The sequence below is a fragment of the Schistocerca americana genome, chromosome 1, assembly GCF_021461395.2.
Source record: "Schistocerca americana isolate TAMUIC-IGC-003095 chromosome 1, iqSchAmer2.1, whole genome shotgun sequence".
Taxonomy (NCBI): domain Eukaryota; kingdom Metazoa; phylum Arthropoda; class Insecta; order Orthoptera; family Acrididae; genus Schistocerca; species Schistocerca americana.
The window spans coordinates 1,154,866,455-1,154,889,459 of record NC_060119.1 but is presented as its reverse complement, the minus strand read 5'-3'; positions in this window follow the sequence as shown (position 1 = coordinate 1,154,889,459).

Sequence of the window (23,005 nt, the reverse complement as noted above, 5' to 3'; positions counted from 1 at the left end):
TCCAGTGACAGAGAGTAGAGATATTCCCCGGTAGTTACCACAGACGCTTTTGTCGCCCTTTTTGAAGATGGTGACAATTGTGGAGTTCTTCAAGTCAGCTGGTACCGTGCGGGTTTCCCACATTAATACAATAAGTGAGAAGAGTCTAGTTTTTAGAGGCAAGCCACCACCCTCAATAAGCTCCATCGGGATGCTGTCAGGTCCAGGAGCCTTCCCAGGTTTCACACTCTTGAGTGCCTTGCAAAATTCTTGAAAAGTTGGAGGATCAGCCAGACAGGGTTTTGGAGGGTGCTGTGGGACATTTTTGAGAAAATCTCCAGCGGCAGTAGAAGGGCTGTTTAACAGTGAGCTGAAGTGCTCTTTCCAACGATTTAAGATGTCCTGACTTTCAGTAAGAATGGTGGAGTTGTCAGCAGCTTTAAGTGCTCCTGATGATGAGCGGATAGGTCCATACAGCTCTTTAATACCAGCATAAAAGCCACGCAGGTTCCTTGCATCAGAAAGATTTTGGAGTTCTGTGGCTTTCTGTTGCCACCATTTGTTCTTGATTACTCGTATTTCACTTTGACATTTCTGCTTGAGTTCTAGAAAGTGTGCTTTCTTTTCTGCGCAGGATGGATCTTGAGCAAGGGATAGGTAAGCATCCCGCTTTGCATTGATGATGGCTTGGATTTCTCCGTGGTTGTCATCAAACCAGTCACTTCTTTTCCGTGCACTACAACCAACAACATTCTCAGCAGTTTCTTTGATGATGTTCTTTAATGTGGTCCATTCTTGTTCGACGTCATCTGTGGTTGCTGGAGCTTTGTTAAGTTGTTCGGACAGTATGTCTTGGAAGTGTGAGCGAACATTTTTGTTGTTCAGGTTGCTTATGTTGAATTTTCTGCGTGGTGGGTTTGAAAAGTGGGATCGTGGCTTGCGATACTTTGGTACTCTCAAACGGCTGACTAAAAGTCTATGGTCCGTCCAGCACTCATCGATGTTTAGTGCTGCTTTTGTGATGAGAATGTCTTTCTTGTCACGCTGTCGCGTAATAACGTAGTCTATAAGATGCCAATGTTTGGAGCGTGGGTGCATCCATGTGGTCTTATAGCGGTTACGCAAACGGAATTGGGTATTGGAGATGAAAAGCTCGTGCTCAGCACACAGACCAAGAAGTAGCAACCCATTTGCATTGCAGTTTCCCACCCCTTGTTTACCCATGACATCTCTCCAAAAACGGTTGTCCCTTCCCACTCTGGCATTGAAATCACCAAGTAAAATTAATTTATCTTGAATGGGTATTTTAGAGAGAGTACTGTTCAGTTGGTGGTAGAACTGATTCTTTGTGTCTTCATCACTGTCTAAAGTAGGAGCATATGCAGAGACGAAGGTGATGAATCTGTCTGAACCAATGGGTACTCTAAGAGTCATCAGTCTTTCATTAATTGAGACAGGTGTAAGTCGAAGATCTTTCACTATTTTCGTTTTTACGGCAAATCCTGCACCATGGATGCGTGGTTCTCCTGCATCCTTTCCCTTCCAGAAGATGGTGTACCCTGAACGTACCTCACTAAAGTGTCCCTCACCTGAGAGTCTTGTCTCACTCAAGGCAGCTATGTCTATATCTAGACGGGCTAGTTCTTGGGTGATAAGAGCGGTTCTTCTCTCTGGTCTGTAATTGTTCACGTCCAGGAGGGTCCTGACATTCCATGTCCCTATTGTCATAATCATTTCATTCTTCTTTTGTTTACGTCCGCAGTATAAGGAGTGACCTACTGGGTGCGGATTCCCAGCCCGGTTCAAGTGTGACTTCCGATGTTTAGCCCACATTTTCTAGGGCCTTCCCCATTCAGGGTGGGCAGCGGTCACCCTAAATAGGCCTGCCCAGTCGCAGGTGCAGGACCGGATTCCCGAGTAGTCACACGGGTTCTCAGGAAGGCGACCATCACACACCTGCCGCCAGTGTGCAGGTCCAGACTAGTAGCTTCCAGCCTCACTCGGAGCCTGCTACCATCGTCCTTATCCCATCGCCATTGGTCTTTAGAGAAAATGACAGGAGAAATTGCCATTTGCGTGAATTTGTTTAAGGTGGATTACAGCTTGCGAGGAAGTGACCCACACACTATGATTCTGGAACAATTCATCACGGCACATATGTATGTGACATGTGACTTCCGGTACCAGAACTGCAACGAACTGCCGCGAGCTCAATGATGGCTGAGCGGCGCCTTTACAGCCAGTTCGTCTGGCATGAAAAGAAGGTTGTATACATGGAAGAACCCTGGAGATACTAAAAGGTATCAGATAGATTATATAATGGTAAGACAGAGATTTAGGAAGCAGGTTTTAAATTGTAAGACATTTCCAGGGGCAGATGTGGACTCTGACCACAGTCTATTGGTTATGAACTGTAGATTAAAACTAAAGAAACTGCAAAAAGGTGAGAATTTAAGGAGATGGGACCTGGATAAACTGAAAGAACCAGAGATTGTACAGAGTTTCAGGGAGAGCATAAGGGAACAATTGACAGGAATGGGGGAAAGAAATACAGTAGAAGAAGAATGGGTAGCTTTGAGGGATGAAATAGTGAAGGCAGCAGAGGATCAAATAGGGGAAAAAAAGGGGTTAGTAGAAACCCTTGGGTAACAGAAGAAATATTGAATTTAATTGATGAAAGGAGAAAATATAAAAATGCAATAAATGAAGCAGGCAAAAAAGAATACAAACGTCTCAAAAATGAGATCGACAGGAAGTGCAAAATGGCTAAGCAGGGATAGCTAGAGGGCAAATGTAAGGATGTAGAGGCTTATCTCACTAGGGGTAAGATAGATACTGCCTACAGGAAAATTAAAGAGACCTTTGGAGAAAGGAGAACCACTTGCATGAATATCAAGAGCTTTGATGGAAACCCAGTTCTAAGCAAAGAAGGGAAAGCAGAAAGGTGGAAGGAGTGTATAGAGGGTCTATACAAGGGCGATGTTCTTGAGGACAATACTATAGAAATGGAAGAGAATATAAATGAAGATGAAATAGGAGATATGATACTACGTGAAGAGTTTGACAGAGCACTGAAAGACCTAAGTCGAAACAAGGCCCCCGGAGTAGACAACATTCCATTAGAACTACTGACAACCTTGGGAGAGCCAGTCCTGACAAAACTCTACCATCTACTTTAATTGAAAGTCGCTGCTTGGTATAGGCAGATGAATGGGATATTGCAGTGTCTGTGTCGTGTTAAGAAGTACAATGCAATGTACTTCTTAACAACGCAGGCACTGCCGGCCGGTGTGGCCGAGCGGTTCTAGGCGCTCCAGTCCGGAACCGCACTGCTGCTACGGTCGTAGGTTCGAATCCTGCCTCGGGCATGGATGTGTGTTATGTCCTTAGTTTTAAGTAGTTCTAAGTCTAGATGACCTCAGATGTTGAGTCCCATTGTGCTCAGAACCATTTGAACCATTTGAACACAGGCACTGCGATGTCGTACGGCAAAAAAATAGATGGATCTCAACTTGCCCTCCTCCAGCAGTAGCAGTGTCTGTCTGAATAACAAAAGCACCAAGGAAACTACGAGAAGCGGCAGTAGGAAACAACAACAGCAACAATAATGGATTCAGTTTCTGCAGAGACAACGAGGCCGAGCAACCTAGCTCCGTTCGATGTCTTTGGTGGAAAATGGTTCAAATGGCTCTCAGTACTATGGGACTTAACTTCTGAGGTCATCAGTCCCATAGAACTTAGAACTACTTAAACCTAACCAACCTAAGGACATCACACACATCCATGCCCGAGGCAGGATTCGAACCTACCACCGTAGCGGTCGCGCGGTTCCAGACTGTAGTGTCTAGAGCCGCTCGGCCACTCCGGCCGACTCGTTGGTGGAGAGGGTCAGACATATCTACATTGATTGCGACTGCATTTAGGATTATTGCCACTACCATTATCGGTTTCTTTCTTAGGCTGCTACTGAAATTTTCCCCCTACCACAATTTTCCCCTCTGTGAGTCCCAATAGTTTCATCTGTTTTGGAAATTTGTGAGCTTTTGGTGTTCTGCTCTCAGAAATGTTAAGCTGTAGCCCCTAGACTGGATAGGAACCCGTCTAATATTTTTAGTAGTATTACTGAAAAACAAGGCGACAGTAGAAAACTCGATTAATTACTAGAAAGTACAACGGTATTAAAGTGGGTAAAAGAAGGTAGAGGGATACGTGTTGATACTTCATTCCTGAACAACCATTCGTTTTCAAATAACTTCCGGGAATTCAGCCAGGTAAGGCTTTCAGCGAACGTCGATATTTCGGCGGGAGAACACCCCGCCATTTTCAAGGCAAACTGCAACGGACAGGCGACGTACATGCAAATTTAAAACCTCGGTTCTCGAACTGAAGCAGGAAAGATAAGACACACACTGAACACTAGTGCCACCAAAGGTGACCAGAGTCAGAGCTATCGATAGTGAGACTACGATCTCGCAGGTGAGGCAGCATTGACTCTGTCCCTCTGTTTTTTCACAAGGGAGAGAGCCGGATTCCAAACAGAATTAAAACATAACCCTCTATCCCTGTTAACGAGGCTGCTCGCTAATTTAATCTCAACTGCCTCCTTAATAAAACTGTCCCAATAGCTGGACGTGCATGCCAATATCTCGGTGTTATTATATAACATGGGGTGACCAGTTAAGCAATGTTCGGCAATAGCAGATCTACTTGGCTGCTGTAATCGTGTGTGCCGTTTATGCTCAGTACATCGGTCATCCACGGTCCTGATAATTTGACCAATATATACCATGACGCAGCTACAAGGAATACGATATACACCCGCCTTACGCAGACCAAGACTATCTTTAACAGAACTCAAAAGCGCTCTAATTTTATATGGAGGTCGGAAAACACATTTCACAAGGTATTTCCGTAAAATACGACCGATCTTGTTGGAAGTGTTTCCTACGTAAGGCAAAAAGGCAGTAGACTTAAGTGTCGACTCAGAATTATCATCAATCACCCGATGTACAGTTGGTCGATAGCGCAACGCACGTTCAATCTGTCGGTTACTATAGCCATTTTGACGAAATGTAACTTCAAGATGGGACAGCTCAGCTGGCAAAGTCCTAGCGTCAGAAACGACATTTTCCCCGTGTACCAAGGTACGTACCCCCTTCTCGCTGAGCCAGATGGTGACAACCATTAGCCTGTAAGTTCAACTCGGTGTGACTGCGTTTTCTGTAGACTGCATGTCCCAATGATCTGTGTGTGTGTGTGTGTGTGTGTGTGTGTGTGTGTAAATAACATCGAAAATTTGGTCTACAAAACAACACGAGAAAAGCGTTCTAGCAATCCAGCACAGTTTTATTTGAATATGCCAATGACGATGGTAGCCTACACTTGACAAACATTAAGAGTGGTATGCAACACGAATTAGAAACGAGAACAAGGAGAAATGAATATGTGAAAGAATAGACCTTATCCGTCGAAGCAGAAGGACACATGGAGAGTCTGAAAGATTATTCTTGAAAGCAAAAGAAGACTGGGAAGACAATGCAACAGATGAGTACTGCGAAAGGTTGTTGTCTTACTCTTGAAGTAAATGTGAGAAGGAAAAGAAGAAGTTAAGCAAGAAGTAGAAAGGAAGAAAAGAAGCTTTTCATACATCTCTTCTGTTCAATTTTCATTTCATTATGGGCAAGAATTTCTGGTCCACGCAGTTGTGAAGTGCATAATGTTCTTACTCAAGTAGCGATTGAAAATCTTGTGTGATGAGGTTATAATAATTTCGTGTCCTCTGTTGGCCTGAGCAAGTCTTTCAATTAGAAGCCACTTCGTGCAGTTGCGTGTCCCGAATTTACCCCAGTATGTAGCCAGAGGAACGGGACACAGAGTTCTATCGTAGAGTCCGAACAACTCTTCAAAGCATTGAGAGCTGAAGACTATATCAAAAGTAGACTGAAAATTTCCGTTGTCCGACCTGTATTCGATCCCGCGACCTCTCATTTACCATACACGCTCTTTGTCGCTAGACAACAAGATACAATGTTATGAAGTTAGAGACTATCAATTTTGTGTAATTATCGTCCTGTCGTTTAAATAAAATTTTCAAGTGCGTGTTCGTTACTACCACGTGAATGTGCTAGAGAACATTTGGGTTAATTGTTTACAAACGACTGAAATTAGTTTATATGCTCTGATACAAGTAATGTCGCTACTGGGCCAAACAGAAACAGATGGGAACTGAGAATAATCACCAAACAGTATTGGTATTAACGTATTTTTACTTTATCGTCCTCTATAAATACTCACGAAAGCACTGGCTTAATTTAGAGTCGGATTTAGTTCGATGTATTTAGGCACGCTACACTTCAGGTGGAAGGCTTCTCTCTGGAGAGTACGATCTATTGCATGCCGTTCTGAGCGGTGGAGTTCCATATTTAGCGTTGCCCGCGTGGCAGGTGGCGGATCGGCGTCAGTCGAACAAGAAAATATAGAAACGGTTTTGGAAAGAAGTCCAACAAAATTATTGCGCCAGTTTTCATTTGAAAGTAGTATGGCAGTAAGGTTTCATCGGAGAACAGTGCACAGCCGGACGATGTGGCTGAGCGATTCTAGGCGCTTCAGTCCGGAACCGCGCTGCTGCTACGGCCGCAGGTTCGAATCCTGCCTCGGGCATAGATGTGTGTGATGTCCTTAGGTTAGTTAGGTTTAAGTAGTTCTGAGTCTAGGGGACTGATGACCTCAGATGACAAGTCCCACACCGAGCGAGGTGGCGCAGTGGTTAGACACTGGACTCGCATTCGGAAGGACGACGGTTCAATCCCGCGTCCGGCCATCCTGATTTAGGTTTTCCGTGATTTCCCTAAATCACTCCAGGCAAATGCCGGGATGTTTCCTCTGAAAGGGCACGGCCGACTTCCTTCTCCATCCTTCGCTAATCCGATGAGACCGATGACCAAGCTGTCTGGTCTTCCCCAAACCAACCAACAAGTCCCACAGTGCTCAGAACCATTCGAACCACTTGAAGCAGTGCACAAACAGCAGCTGCAGTGCAGTGACTGACCTACTCAGACACTGTTGCCCGACGTTAGTACGGCTGCTCTCTACTGCAGTCAGCGTATGACTCAAAAGCTGGTCATGAAATGTTAAATGGTCTTTTTTGACGAAGTCTGGATTTCAGTTAAGAACTACGCAAGAGGACGAACCGCCAAAGGTGTCTATGAAAATATACCTGTTGAAGAGGCAGAATTCAGACCAAACCACATCCGCAGGAATCAAGGTCCTCCCAGCACTCTTAGTTCAAGTAGAAGCTGGTTTTCAGAATTGAGAGAAGCCAGCGGTCGTATTCGTTGATCTGATGGTTGCGAATGATGCTGTTAGCTGGCAACGTGTCATGCTGAAGTCATCCCAAGTGTAAAAATTTCCAGTCCCATCAATAAAATGCTCAGTAACCGATGATTCTAAGTACTAACCCGCAATAAAATACCTTCGCATATGAAGCTAAACAGTGGACTGTCACTAGGATCTGTTCTGATCCCTCTCCTGTTCAGTTTGTACATATCATACACGTCTGAAACCACATCAAGAAAGTTTGGGTGTGGTGTCGGCTGAGCATTCGCAATGAAATATAAAGATCTTGAAGTTCCCGAGTCTGTTGATCAATGATTTATCAACTGCTGGTGAATATTTCCGCAAGTGGCGGTTGCAGCCGCGAAGCTAAAACAGAACCTTCAACGTTTTACCTAAGCAACAAGCTGGCCAACAAACAGCTTACTGGTTACATTGAAGGAAGGCTACTCAGACATAACAAGACCCCTAAGTGTCCAGGGAGTCACTCTTAACAGACCACTCAGCTAGAAACAACAACTATTAGGGACAGCTACCAAAATAAAACCCGATATAACGTTCTCCAGAAACTAGAAGGCGCTTCATCTGCATCGACCCTCCACATTTTACCTCTGGCGTTTGTCACACTGTTGCGGAATTGCTCCCCTTTCTCGATGTATACTAATCACATACGACTTGTTGACACGCAGCTCAACCATACTACGCGTCATATAAATGGCACTAAATGATTTTCCCCTCCTGTCCCAACCTCTTCATCTCAGAGTAGCACTTGCAACCTACGTCCTCAGTTATCAGCTTGATGTATTCCAGTCTCTGTCTTTCTCTCTACAGTTCCCTGTGGTACCATGGAAGTCATTCGCTGATGCCTTAACAGATCTCCTATTATCCTGTCCATTATCCTTATCAGTGTTTTCCAAATACTCCTTTCCTCCTCGATTCTGCGCAGAACCTCCTCATTTCTCACCTTATCAGTCCCCCTAATTTTCAATATTCGTCACTCCTTGTTTCACTGCTACACAATGCTTAACTCCAAACGTACGTTATCAGAAATTTCTTCCTCGATTTAAGGGCTCTGTTTGATACCAGAAGACTTCTCCTGGCCCATGGTAGTCTGCTTTTGATGTCCTCCTCGCTCTGTCGATTACTGTTTATTTTGCTGCCTAGGAGACAGAATTATTTAACTTCATCTACTTCCTGACCATCAATCCTGATGTTAAGTTTCTCGTTTTCTCATTTCTGCTACTTCTCATTATTTTCGTCTTTCGTCGATTTACTCTCAGCTCATATTCTGTCCATTTTATTCAGAAGATCATGTAATTCTTCTTCACTTTTGCTAAGGATAGGAATGTCATCATCGAATCGTATCATAGATATCCTTTCACCTTGAATTTTAATTCCATTCTTGAACCTTCATTTCCGTCATTGCTTCTTCGATCTACAAATTGAACAGTTGGGGTGAAAGACTATATCTCTGTATTCCACCCTTTTTAATCGGAACATTTCGTTCTTGATCGTCCAGTCTTATTATTCACTTTTGTATGTATTGTATATTCCCCCTCTATCCCTATAGCTTACCCCTATTTGTCTTAGAATTTCCAACATCTTGCACCATTTTACATTGTCGAACGCTTTTTCCAGGTCTACAAACCCTAAGAACATGTCTTGATATTTCTTTAGTCTTGCTTCCCTTATCAACAGCAACGTTAGAATTGCGTCTCTCATGGCTTTACCGACCCTATCACTGAACTGTTCACTGTAACACACTCTTTGTTCTACCTTTCTATTCATACCGAATCTTACTCCCGCTATACCATTTTCTGCTGCTGTTGATATTACCCTATACTCATCTGACCATAAATCTTTGTCTTCTTTCCATTTCATTTCACTGTCCCCTACTATGTCTATATTGAGCCTTTGCATTTCCTTTTACAGATTTTCTAGCTTCCCTACCACATTCAAGCTTCTGACATTTCACGCCCCGACCCGTAGAACGTTAAGTTTTTATTGATTGTTCAGTCTTTTTCTCATTGTAACCGGCCCCCTGGCAGTCTCTCCCGGAGATTCGAATGGGGGACTATTACGGAATCTTTTGCCAATAGAGAGTGTAAGTACGCTAGGCTGTTTAGGTTTTTTTATTGGTAACGCCACCTCTGTATGAAAATCACTGGCTGTGCTGTGTGCAGTCTGTGGCTGCTTTGCATTGTTGTAATACTCGCCATTGTAGTGTTAGGCAGCTGGCTGTGAACAGCGCGTAGCGTTGCGCAGTTGGAGGTGAGCCGCCAGCAGTGGTGGATGTGGGCAGAGAGATGGCGGAGGTTTGTAATTTGTCATGAACTGCTATATTTATATATGATGATATCAAGGTAAATACATTGTTCGTTCTCTATTAATATCTTTCATTTGCTAACTATCCCTATCAGTAGTTAGTGCCTTCCATAGTTTGAATCTTTTATTTAGCTGGCAGTAGTGGCGCTCGCTGTATTGCAGTAGCTTGAGCAGCGAAGATTTTTGTGAGTTAAGTGATTTGTGAAAGGTATAGTTTAATGTTAGTCAGGGCCATTCTTTTGTAGGGAATTTTGAAAGTCAGATTGCGTTGCGCTAACAAAATATTGTGTGTCAGTAAAGGACAGTCGTGTATAATTGTTCTAAGGGGACGTTTCATATGGCGACCCTGCCAGGATTCGAACCTGGAATCTTCTGAACACTGACGTATATGTTATTTCGATTCTTTTGTAAAGCCTGTACTACAAATGTTATCTGTATTATTATGTTCTTTAATGATGTATTTTGTACCTTTGTTATTGTATTTTTATGTTACCAAATTGTAATTGTTACCAGTTCTTCAAATTAAGTAACATTTCACTGCACACGTTTCTGTTGGTCATAGTACATGGACAATATGTGAGAAGTAGGGACTGATAGTGTTTGCCCGTGTGTTAATAATTCAGCAAGGGACTGGATAACAGCATTGCTGGTTCTAAGGACAATTCCAAACACTTTGTGAGTGCACAAGTGGTGGTTTATGGACTTGCTATATTCTCTGCAAGACTCTTCGATGGTGATTGTGCACCTGCACAGTCGCAACAGATGGCTGCTGGCCATTTCTACAAGGACTACAGTGGGTCTACACCTTTGCTGACTCACCAGTACCATTGTTTCTACAAGGCCTGCAGTGGGTCTGCACCTCTGGTGGCCCACCAATACCGTAATCTCTAGCAGGACTACAGTGGGCCTGTTCTGTGATGACCTACCTACCAATATTCTTCAAAACGTCGAATGACTCTGCTGTGGGTCTGCTATGTTGTGGCCCATTACCTGTCTGCATGTCAAGAGTCAGCACTGTCTTTCCGTTGGAAGGACAACACTACTTCTTCAAGACTGCATGGAAATCCACTACTTCTATGTGCATTTTCTTTAACTGCTCAGACTTTGAGAAAAACTCTGCATTTTTACTGTGATGAACAATGTGGACTGTCTTTATGGACTGTGAGAAATTTTTAGCTTTTGACCAACATTGTATCAATAAGTGTGTGCATTTGATTTCTTTGTTATTGTAATTATGAAAAATTTTTGTTCAAATCTGTATTGGCCACTGCCCAATCCAATTTGTAAAAATTTTTGTGGGGAGCATGGGGGCTATGTAAGTAGGCTGTTTAGGTTTTTTTATTGGTAACGCCACCTCTGTATGAAAATCACTGGCTGTGCTGTGTGCAGTCTGTGGCTGCTTTGCATTGTTGTAATACTCGCCATTGTAGTGTTAGGCAGCTGGCTGTGAACAGCGCGTAGCGTTGCGCAGTTGGAGGTGAGCCGCCAGCAGTGGTGGATGTGGGCAGAGAGATGGCGGAGGTTTGTAATTTGTCATGAACTGCTATATTTATATATGATGATATCAAGGTAAATACATTGTTCGTTCTCTATTAATATCTTTCATTTGCTAACTATCCCTATCAGTAGTTAGTGCCTTCCATAGTTTGAATCTTTTATTTAGCTGGCAGTAGTGGCGCTCGCTGTATTGCAGTAGCTTGAGCAGCGAAGATTTTTGTGAGGTAAGTGATTTGTGAAAGGTATAGTTTAATGTTAGTCAGGGCCATTCTTTTGTAGGAAATTTTGAAAGTCAGATTGCGTTGCGCTAACAAAATACTGTGTGTCAGTAAAGGACAGTCGTGTATAATTGTTCTAAGGGGACGTTTCAAGAGTTCATCGTGACACGTTTGAAATTATAGGCCACAGGTCCAATAGATACACATTATGTGTCTTTAATACGCAGTGATACCCATACAGAGCTGAATAGGATGAAGACAGTGTGTCGCGGCTTCTGAGTACCTCTGTATTCACCTAGGAGATAAGAAGCTACAACTGCCTGTCCAGTGATCCGAACTTTAGAGAAATTTACAAAGAATTGGGCAGCGTTAACCCACTTATCAATATGGGATTGCACACACTGTGGCGTGGACGCATGCACTGGTTCGGTAGCGACGGCTGACATAGAGCCAGCGTATTCTCCTCCGAGGCAGTCTGACCGACAATTCTTGTAACAGATCCTCGTATTCTGGCACTGGGACGGATTTGATGTCGAAGGTTGTCCCAGGCATTCCACTGGGGCCATATGAGGATATTACTGGCCACGGGAATACCTCAGCATAACGCCGATAGTTCATAGAGATACGTTGCACGTCTGGACGAGCACAGTGCTGTGAAACTTCACCGCTGCCCGGGGTAGCCAAGCGGTTCTAGGCGCTACAGTCCGGAACCGCGCGACCGCTACGGTCGCAGGTTCGAATCCTTCCTCGGGCATGGATGTGTGTGATGTCCTTAGGTTAGTTAGGTTCATGTAGTTCTAAGTTCTAGGGGACTGATGACCTCAGCAGTTCAGTCCCATAGTGCCCAGAGCCATATGAACCATTTGAAACTTCACCGTGGATAACCATCAGCATTCACTATTATGCTTGTTGTTGTTGTTGTGGTCTTCAGTCCTGAGACTGGTTTGATGCAGCTCTCCATCCTGCTCTATCCTGTGCAAGCTTCTTCATCTCCCAGTACCTACTGCAACCTACATCCTTCTGAATCTGCTTAGTGTATTCATCTCTTGGTCTCCCCCTACGATTTTTACCCTCCACGCTGCCATCCAATACCAAATTGGTGATCCCTTGATGCCTCAGAACATGTCCTACCAACCGATCCCTTCTTCTAGTCACGTTGTGCCACAAACTTCTGTTCTCCCCTATCCTATTCAATACCTCAGCATTAGTTATGTGATCTACGTATCTAATCTTCAGCATTCTTCTGTAGCACCACATTTCGAAAGCTTCTATTCTCTTCTTGTCCAAACTATTTACCGTCCATGTTTCACTTCCATACATGGCTACACTCCATACAAATACTTTCAGAAATGACTTACTGACACTTAAATCTATACTCGATGTTAACAAATTTCTCTTCTTCAGAAACGCTTTCCTTGTCATTGCCAGTCTACATTTTATATGCTCTCTACTTCGACCATCATCAGTTATTTTGCTCCCCAAATAGCAAAACTCCTTTACTACTTTAAGTGCCTCATTTCCTAATCTAATACCCTCAACATCACCCGACTTAATTCGACTACATTCCATTATCCTCGTTTTGCTTTTGTTGATGTTCATCTTATATCCTCCCTTCAAGACACCATCCATTCCGTTGAACTGCTCTTCCAAGTCCTTTGCTGTCTCTGTCAGAATTACAATGTCATCAGCGAACCTCAAAGTTTTTATTTCTTCTCCCTGGATTTTAATACCTACTCCGGATTTTTCTTTTGTTTCCTTTACTGCTTGCGCAATATACAGATTGAATAACATCGGGGAGAGGCTACAACCCTGTCTCACTCCCTTCCCAACCACTGCTTCCCTTTCATGGCCCTCGCGTCTTATAACTGCCATCTGGTTTCTGTACAAATTGTAAATAGCCTTTCGTTCCCTGTATTTTACTCCTGCCACCTTTAGAATTTGAAAGAGAGTATTCCAGTCAACACTGTCAAAAGCTTTCTCTAAGTCTACAAATGCTAGAAACATAGGTTTGCCTTTCCTTAATCTCTCTTCTAAGATAAGTCGTAGTGTCAGTATTGCCTCACGTGTTCCAACATTTCTACGGAATCCAAACTGATCTTCCCCGAGGTCGGCTTCTACTAGTTTTTCCATTCGTCTGTAAAGAATTCGTGTTAGTATTTTGCAGCTGTGGCTTATTAAACTGATTGTTCGGTAATTCTCACATCTGTCAACTCCTGCTTTCTTTGGGATTGGAATTATTATATTCTTCTTGAAGTCTGAGGGTATTTCGCCTGTTTCATACATCTTGCTCACCAGATGGTAGAGGTTTGTCAGGACTGGCTCTCCCAAGGCCGTCAGTAGTTCCAATTGAATGTTGTCTACGCCGGGGGCCTTGTTTCGACTCAGGTCTTTTAGTGCTCTGTCAAATTCTTCACGCAGTATCGTATCTCCCATTTCATCTTCATCTACATCCTCTTCCATTTCCATAATATTGTCCTCAAGTACATCGCCCTTGTATAGACCCTCTATATACTCCTTCCACCTTTCTACTTTCCCTTCTTTGCTTAGAACTGGGTTTCCATCTGAGCTCTTGATGTTCATACAAGTGGTTCTCTTATCTCCAAAGGTCTCTATAATTTTCCTGTAGGCAGTATCTATCTTACACCTAGTGAGATAAGCCTCTACATCCTTACATTTGTCCTCTAAGCATCCCTGCTTAGCCATTTTGCACTTCCTGTCGATATCATTTTTGAGACGTTTGTATTCCTTTTTGGCTGCTTCATTTACTGCATTTTTATATTTTCTCCTTTCATCAATTAAATTCAATATTTCTTCTGTTACCCAAGGATTTCTACTAGCCCTCGTCTCTTTACCTTTTTGATCCTCTGCTGCCTTCACTACTACATCCCTCAAAGCTACCCATTCTTCTTCTACTGTATTTCTTTCCCCCATTCCTGTCAATTGTTCCCTTATGCTCTCCCTGAAACTCTCTACAACCAACTATTATGCTTAGTGCTACCATTATCAGTCTGTCAGCTGTAAAGCCCCACCTCATTACAAATCTGAGCATTGTGCTAATGAAAACTGGTACCACGTTACTCTGGCGTGAGTGGTATCACTTGAAGCCGCAGAATGTCTGTGACTTGCCGACGTGCCGACTGAGTTTCCTCGGTCACTGACGACTCCGGGCACCATGAGGCCAGCAGTGACACAGCTACCCTGCCCCAAAACATTGAAAGAATGGAATCTGTCCCCAGGTCATCACCACAACTTCCCGACGACGGTCACCTGCGGTAGTGCAGAACTGCGACTCACCATTGTATGCGATGCTACATTATTCATCCGCATTCCAGCCTTTTCCAGTGGCGGCACCACTGCCCACTCCAGACAAAGCCGTTTGTGTTTAGGCGTTCACGGCAGCCTACACATGGGACAGTAATTCCCTAGTCCGCCTGCTGCCAGTCTTCCACCAGACGTGTGGGATGACACAGAACGTTGCAAGGAATTATTTAGTTCTCGCATAACAGGCGCAAATGTGAAGCGGTTACGATGCGATTGGGGTGCAGTACGGCGATCCAACCCTTGTGGTGGTCAGACGTGCTCGTGCGGAAACTTTATGACGAGTATGACTGCTCTCACGTTCCCACGCTGTCCAACAACGGGCACTGTCACATCTGAACGCCCACAGATTTGTCCCGTTGAGACTATACAACGTGGTGGTAGCGCTACATCTACATCTACACAAATATACCTCAGTCTTCCATATGGTGGAAGGTACTCCATACCACTAGTAGTCATTTCGTTTCTTGTCCCACTGGAAAGCAGAATGAGGAAAAAACGGCTATCTACCGGGTGATCAAAAAGTCAGTATAAACTTGAAAACTGAATAAATCACGGAATAATGTAGATAGAGAGGTACAAATTGACACACATGCCTGGAATGACATGGAGTTTTATTAGAACCAAAAAAATAAAAACGTTCAGAAAAGCCCGACAGATGGCACTTCATCTGATCACAATAGCAATAATTAGCATAACAAAGTAAAACAAATCAAAGATGATGTTCTTTACAGGAAATGCTCAATATGTCCACCACCATTCCTCAACAATAGCTGTAGTCGAGGAATAATGTTGTGAACAGCACTGTAAAGCATGTCCGGAGTTATGGTGAGGCATTGGCGTCGGATGTTGTCTTTCAGCATCCCTAGAGATGTCGGTCGATCACGATACACTTGCGACTTCAGGTAACCCCAAACCCAATAATCGCACGGACTGAGGTTTGGGGACCTGGGAGGCCAATCATGACGAAAGCGGCGGCTGAGCACACGATCATCACCAAACGACGCGCGCAAGAGATCATTCACGCGTCTAGCAATATGGTTTTTTTTTCTAATAAAACCCCATGTCATTCCAAGCATGTGTGTCAATTTGTACCTCTCTATGTACATTATTCCGTGGTTTATTAAGTTTTCAAATTTATACTGACTTTTTGATCACCCGGTACATGCCTCCGTATGAGCCCTAATTTCTGCCATCTCATCTTCGTGGTCATTACGTGCAATGTATGTCGGCGGCAGTACAATCGTTCGGCAGTCACTTTCGAATGCCGGTTCACAAAATTCTGTCAATGATGTTCTTCGAAAAGAATGTCGCCTTCCCGCCAGGAATTCCCATTTGAGTTCCTGAAGAATCTCCGTAACATTTACATGTTGTTCGAACCTACTGGTGACAAATCTAGCAACCCACCTCTGAATTGCTTCGATGTCCTCCTTCAATCAGACCTCGCATGGATACCAAGGTCGCACCAGCTTCCTATGTGCGGTCTCCTTTACAGATGAACTAAGTTTCTCCAGAATTCTCCCACTAACAAGATGTCGACCATTCGCCTTTCCTACCACAGTTCTCACATACTCGTTCCATTTCGTATCACTTTCTAAAACTACGCACATATATTCAAACGACGTGACTGTGCTAAGCAGTACACTATTACTGCTGTTTTCGGAAATTATAGTTTTATTTTTCCTGCTGATTGGCATTCACTTACATTTTACCACATTTAGAGCTATCTGCCATGCATCGCACCAACTAGAAATTTTGTATAAGTCGTCTTGTATCTTCCTACAGTCACTCAGCTTCGACACCTTACCGTACACCACAGCATCATCAACAAACAACCACAGACTGCTGCCCACTCAATCCGTTAAATCATTTATGTATATATAGGGTGTTTCCGTGAGAGCGTGCAAAAATGTAACAGGACGTAGAGAACGCTCCACCGAACAATTTGAGGTAGGGAATCTGGGATCGGAGAAGCCAGCTTATATAGATATGGAAGTAAACTTGCCTACCGCTTTGTCCAGCATTACTGTTTTCCAGCTTATTTACAACCAACTTGCGTACAGATTTATGTGTACTGTGCAGTTTATTTAGACGTACATTATTTCCTTCCTACAAGGAAATAAGGAATACGAACCTGATTACTGGGAAGTCATGATGCGCAGGTTTTGTTTACTTTACTTGTCCATAAGGTGGCTCTGTTGTGTCGAATGTACATTGTCCCATGGCCGACCGTGCTATGAATCACCGACAGATACATTCATTACTCAGTGCTGTTCAAAGACAAGCAGCACAATACGGTGGAGCAGTGCCAGTACAGTTTCGCACAACTCAATGACATGCATCTTGTGTATGGGGATGTACGATGCAATGCTCTCAATACTGAAAGGCTGTACAGGGAACGATGTCCTGAGAGGCATCATGCATCACGACGAGTTTATTTCTCTTGATCGACGAACGCGGGAGACTGGCTCATTGGTGAGTAGAAACGGGGGACTTGGCAACTTGAGGACCACTCGCGCACCCGATTTTGAAGAGGAGGTGCTGGAAATTTTGCAGCCCACCCCACTACAAGTACTCGTCGTATTGCATGTGAAATGGACCCTGCACTTACTAGCATGTGGCGAGTACTCCGCGAATAACAATTACACCCATATCACCAACAAGGAGTCCATGCAGTTTTTGTGACTAACTTTGCATCAACGGTCGCATTGTGTCAATGATTGCAGGATTGATCGACCAGAATTCCTCCATATCGTGCTGTTTACTGACGATATTTCGAACAGTAAGAATAGCCATATGTGGGATGAGTAAAACCCTCAGGCTCTAGTTGAGTCATGCTATCAAGTACATTTTGCTGTGAATATCTGGCCCGCCATTGTAGGTGAGGATGTCGTAGGGCCTTAACTTCTTTCTGGCCGTCTAAATGGCCACCTGTACTTGAGGTTGGTGCAAAGAGTTCTGCCTGAATTATTGAAGAACGAAACCTTGTCTGTTCGAGAGAGGATGTGGATACAACATGACGTGCACCGCCTCACTTCAGTGTGGATGTCCGCAACCATCTCAGTAGAGTATTTCCTGGCCGCTGGATTGGAAGGGGAGATCCTATTTCATACTGTGAGGTCACCTGACCTAAATCCCCTTTATTATTTCCTATATCCTATATCTTAAGTCACTTGTGAATGATATCCCACTGGATAAGAAGAGATGGAATTACTTGCCAGAATTGTAGCTGCCTGTTATGTGATTCGAAACAAACCAGGAATATTTGTCAGGGTGCGTCATAATTTTGTTCGCCGATGTCATGCTTGGATTAAGGTTGACGGCTGTCAGTATTAGCACATTTTGTATGATACAGCGCAAATGGTAGGTTATTGTGTCAGTGATGGTATTTCCAGTTAACTGTAACTAATGTAAAGAAAAAAGTACACAGTAGTGTGATTTTATTGCCATTCTACTACATTATCCCCTTCTACTACATTATCCCCTTCTACGACTTAAAGTAGTAAAGGAGTTTTGCTACTTGGGGAGCAAAATAACTGATGATGGTCGAAGTAGAGAGGATATAAGATGTAGACTGGCAATAGCGAGGAAAGCGTTTCTGAAGAAGAGAAATTTGTTAACATCGAGTATAGATTTAAGTGTCACGAAGTCGTTTCTGAAAGTATTTGTATGGAGTGTAGCCATATATGGAAGTGAAACATGGACGATAAATAGTTTGGACAAGAAGAGAATAGAAGCTTTCGAAATGTGGTGCTACAGAAGAATGCTGAAGATTAGATGGGTAGATCACATAACTAATGAGGAGGTATTGAACAAAATTGGGGAGAAGAAGAGTTTGTGGCACAACTTCTGAGGCATCAAGGGATCACAAATTTAGCATTGGATGGCAGCGTGGAGGGTAAAAATCGTTGAGGGAGACCAAGAGATGAATACCCTAAGCAGATCCAGAAGGATGTAGGTTGCAGTAAGTACTGGGAGATGAAGAAGCTTGCACGGGACAGAGTAGCATGGAGAGCTGCATCAAACCAGTCTCAGGACTGAAGACAACAACAACAACATCCCCTTCTCCAATCGGAGGTTCCCTGTCTCAAATTGTTCAATGGAGCATCCTCTATGTCCCCGTAAATGTCATGCTCTTACGGAAACGCCCTGTACAGAACAACGGCGCTCCTGTCACACTTCCCTGGGGCACTACTGACAATACCCTTGCCTCTGATAGACACTCGCCGTCGAGGTCAACATAGTGGGTTCCAAGTTCTATCTATTAAGAGGTCTTCGAGCCACTCACATATCTGTGAACTTATTCCATATGCTCGTACCTTCGATAACGCTCACACGAGGACTCGGCATCTAACGCTATTCAGGCCTCTTATATGTTTATATACTGATATATGATATATATGATAGATACTGCCTACAGGAAAATTAAAGAGACCTTTAGAGAAAGGAGAACCACTTGCATGAATATCAAGAGCTTTGATGGAAACCCAGTTCTAAGCAAAGAAGGAAAAGCAGAAAGGTGGAAGGAGTATATAGAGGGTCTATACAAGGGCGATGTCGTTGAGGGCAATATTATGGAAATGGAAGAGGATGTGGATGAAGATGAAATGGGAGATATGATACTGCGTGAAGAGTTTGACAGAGCACTGAAAGACCTGAGTCGAAACGAGGCCCCGGGACCAGATAACATTCCATTAGAACTACTGACGGCCTTAGGAGAGCCAGTCCTGACAAAACTCTACTATCTGGTGAACAAGATGTATGAGACAGGCGAAATACCCTCAGACTTCAAGAAGAATATAATAATTCCAATCCCAAAGAAAGCAGGTGTTAACAGATGTGAAAATTACCGAACAATCAGTTTAATAAGTCACGGCTCCAAAATACTAACGTGAATTCATTACAGACGAATGGAAAAACTGATAGAAGCCGACCTCGGGGAAGATCGTTTTGGATTCCGTAGAAATGTTGGAACACGTGAGGCAATACTGACCCTACGACTTATTTTAGAAGAAAGATAAGGAAAGGCAAACCTATGTTTCTAGCATTTGTAGACTTAGAGAAAGCTTTTGACAATGTCGATTGGAATACTCTCTTTCAAATTCTGAAGGTGGCAGGGGTACAATACAGGGAGCAAAAGATTATTTACAATTTGTACAGAAACCAGATGGCAGTTATAAGAGTCGAGGGGTATGAAAGGGAAGCAGTGGTTGGGAAGGGCGTGAGACAGGGTTGTAGCCTATCCCCAATGCTATTCAATCTGTATATTCAGCGAGCAACGGAAACAAAAGAAAAGTTAGGAGTAGGTATTAAAATCCATCTAGAAGAAATAAAAACTTTGAGGTTCGCCGATGACATTGTAATTCTGTCAGAGACAGCAAAGGACTTGGAAGAGCAGTTGAACGGAATGGACAGTGTCTTGAAAGGAGGGTGGGTATAAGATGAACATCAACAAAAGCAAAACGAGGATAATAGAATGTAGTCGAATTAAGTCTGGTGATGCTGAGGGAATTAGATTAGGAAATGAGACACTTAAAGTAGTAAAGGAGTTTTCTATTTGGGGAGAAAAATAACTGATGATGGTCGAAGTAGAGAGGATATAAAATGTAGACTGGCAATGGCAAGGAAAGCGTTTCCGAAGAAGAAAAATTTGTTAACATCGAGTATAGATCTAAATGTAAGGAAGTCGTTTCTGAAAGTATTTGTATGGAGTGTAGCCATGTATGGAAGTGAAACGTGGACGATAAATAGTTTAGACAAGAAGAGAATAGAAGCTTTCGAAATGTGGTGCTACAGAAGAATGCTGAAGATTAGATGGGTAGATCACATAACTAATGAGAAGGTGTAGAATAGGATTGGTGAGCAGAGAAGTTTGTGGCACAACTTGACTAGAAGAAGGGATCGGTTGGTGGGACATGTTCTGAGTCATTGAGGGATCACCAATTTAGTATTGGAGGGCAGCGTGGAGGGTAAAAATCGAAGAGGGAGACCAAGAGATGAATACACTAAGCAGGTTCAGAAGGATGTAGGCTGCAGTAGGTACTGGGCGATGAAGAAGCTTGCACAGGATAGAGTAGCATGGAGAGCTGCATCAAACCAGTCTCAGGACCGAAGACCACAACAACAACATATGTTTATATACTACAGTGTGTACGTGCGTGTACGGAATTACATTGACTTCCTGTCTTGTCTTCTTGTGCTTCACTTTTTTTTTTATTAAGACAACGTTAGAAGTATAATCGGCCGCTCCCTGAACAGCGATCTGCACGATACGGTTTTCGCAGGTGCAGTCCATCCGTCAGCTCCGTTCTCCACTTACGAGTCCGCCATTGTTCGCGCATTCGACGGCAGCTCGAATCGGACTTTCGGACTGGCGATTAATTCATGCCACGTCTGCAGTAATTTTGTCCCCGACTGCCGGCCCGTCTGCTCGGTCCTTTGTTCACCTTCCATCTGCTTCCTTCATTATTTTACTGCAGGGAGAATGCTAAATCAGGCAGTTGCTCTAACGGCTGCGGTGAATTTCATTCCAGTTTCGCTTTGTTTCCTTGAAATGAGTTGTATCTGACTATCCCAGTATTATACAGGCCAATTTTATCTAAAACTATGCATTTAAAAATTAATTTCCTTTCCTTGCTTTTCAGTTTCATAAATTTACAAGCTTCTCAAGTACAGAAATCTATTTACGTTGGTGGGCAATCACAAATTGTAACAGAACGGCGGTAATAGGAAGTAATACGTCATGGAGTTATTTCAGACTGAACGTCCTGCTAGAGGTAGGCAACCATCACGACAAATATAATAAAAATGACAAAAAATACTTGTTGGTTGTTGAAGAACTCTCGTAGCTTTTTTTGGTGATCTTTTATTTCCACAATCACAACATTTTTCGGGCCCAGCCCATCGTCTGGCGACCTGTCAGTAATCACAATTTGCGATTACAAACTCTTTCCGTAATACAAATGCAAGTACACACAATGGCAAGGTTCATAACGTACAAAAATAATAAAAAAATAGAAGATGCCAACACAGGCTAAAAATGTATGTATCATGCACAGTTGCGGAAGCTCACGAGGCAGCTCTAAATGCCGTACATCAATAAATGCGTATGGTATATCAGGTGCAATGACCGTTCACTCGCACGTACAGAAACAAAATGTACCAGCGACAGAGTGTCAGGTAATGTGTGCCGTCGCCGATTGCCTGGGCCAACAGAGTGCCAGATGGCGGAACTGCCAGTATCATACGAAAATTTATGAAAAGTTGTGTATCAAGAGTACTAACAATGACGAAAGTAAAGCCCAAAGACATAAACGAGTGCATGATACGGCAGGAACTATTACTGTACATATTTGAAAATTACAGCATATTAAAGGAATAAACTCTAGATTCCGTCAAACGTCACCGAACGTTTGGAGTATCAAACAGTGGCCGCGAAGAGCGCACCGGTTTTACTTCCAATGGGAATTGAAGAAATTATCAGAAATGTGAAAAAACCGATCTCTTGTTCCACTGACCTGCTCATTACGTAATCGGGCATGGAAACGCCGTCTATGTACGAAGATTTCTAGGTCTTAAAAAAAAAAGTCACAGGCTCGTGAAGGGGCGGGAGGAAAGAACGAAGAACTTAGAGATCCTGCTATGACGTATGTTGGCCCACCCTCTCTGAAGATAAGTAATGAGTTTAAAAGCATAAACACCTTTATTCCTGCAATGAAAAATCCGTAAATTGTTTTCCGTATCACAGAGATAATGGTTGCACTAACGTAAATAAGCTCCTAAAGCACTACAACAGCCAAGATAACCGTGTTCTCTATATTGCGTTCTGAACTCCCTCTCAGTGTGTCCGATGTTAAACTTGTCACAAGCTTCACACTTAATCTTATAGCCACCCTTCCCCCTAACCGGCTACTCTGTACTATGACTGAGAGGCTTCCCCAATTTGGTAATAGCATTAAAACCTACCACCAGATTATAATTTTTGAACTCATTACTTATCTTCAGAGAGGGTGGGCCAACATACTTCATAGCAGCATATCTAACTTCTTCGTTCATTGCTCCGGCCCCTTCATGAGTCTGTGACAGAACTTTTTCAGTCATTTCCCTAATATCACTTTCTCTGAGTCCATTTGCAATCCCTGTCTGTACAATGGCGGCTATTCCCCTAGCTGTGGCCTTCTGGTCAAGGGCAAATTTTTTTAACCTGTGGAACATTGAAGGAAAAAACGCTTTCTTCTGCGATAGGGGATGATTAGAATCCGCAGCAATAAAAGCATCTGCTGTTGTCGGCTCACGAAAAACGTCGTACTCTAAACACTGGGTATTCCCACTTATCC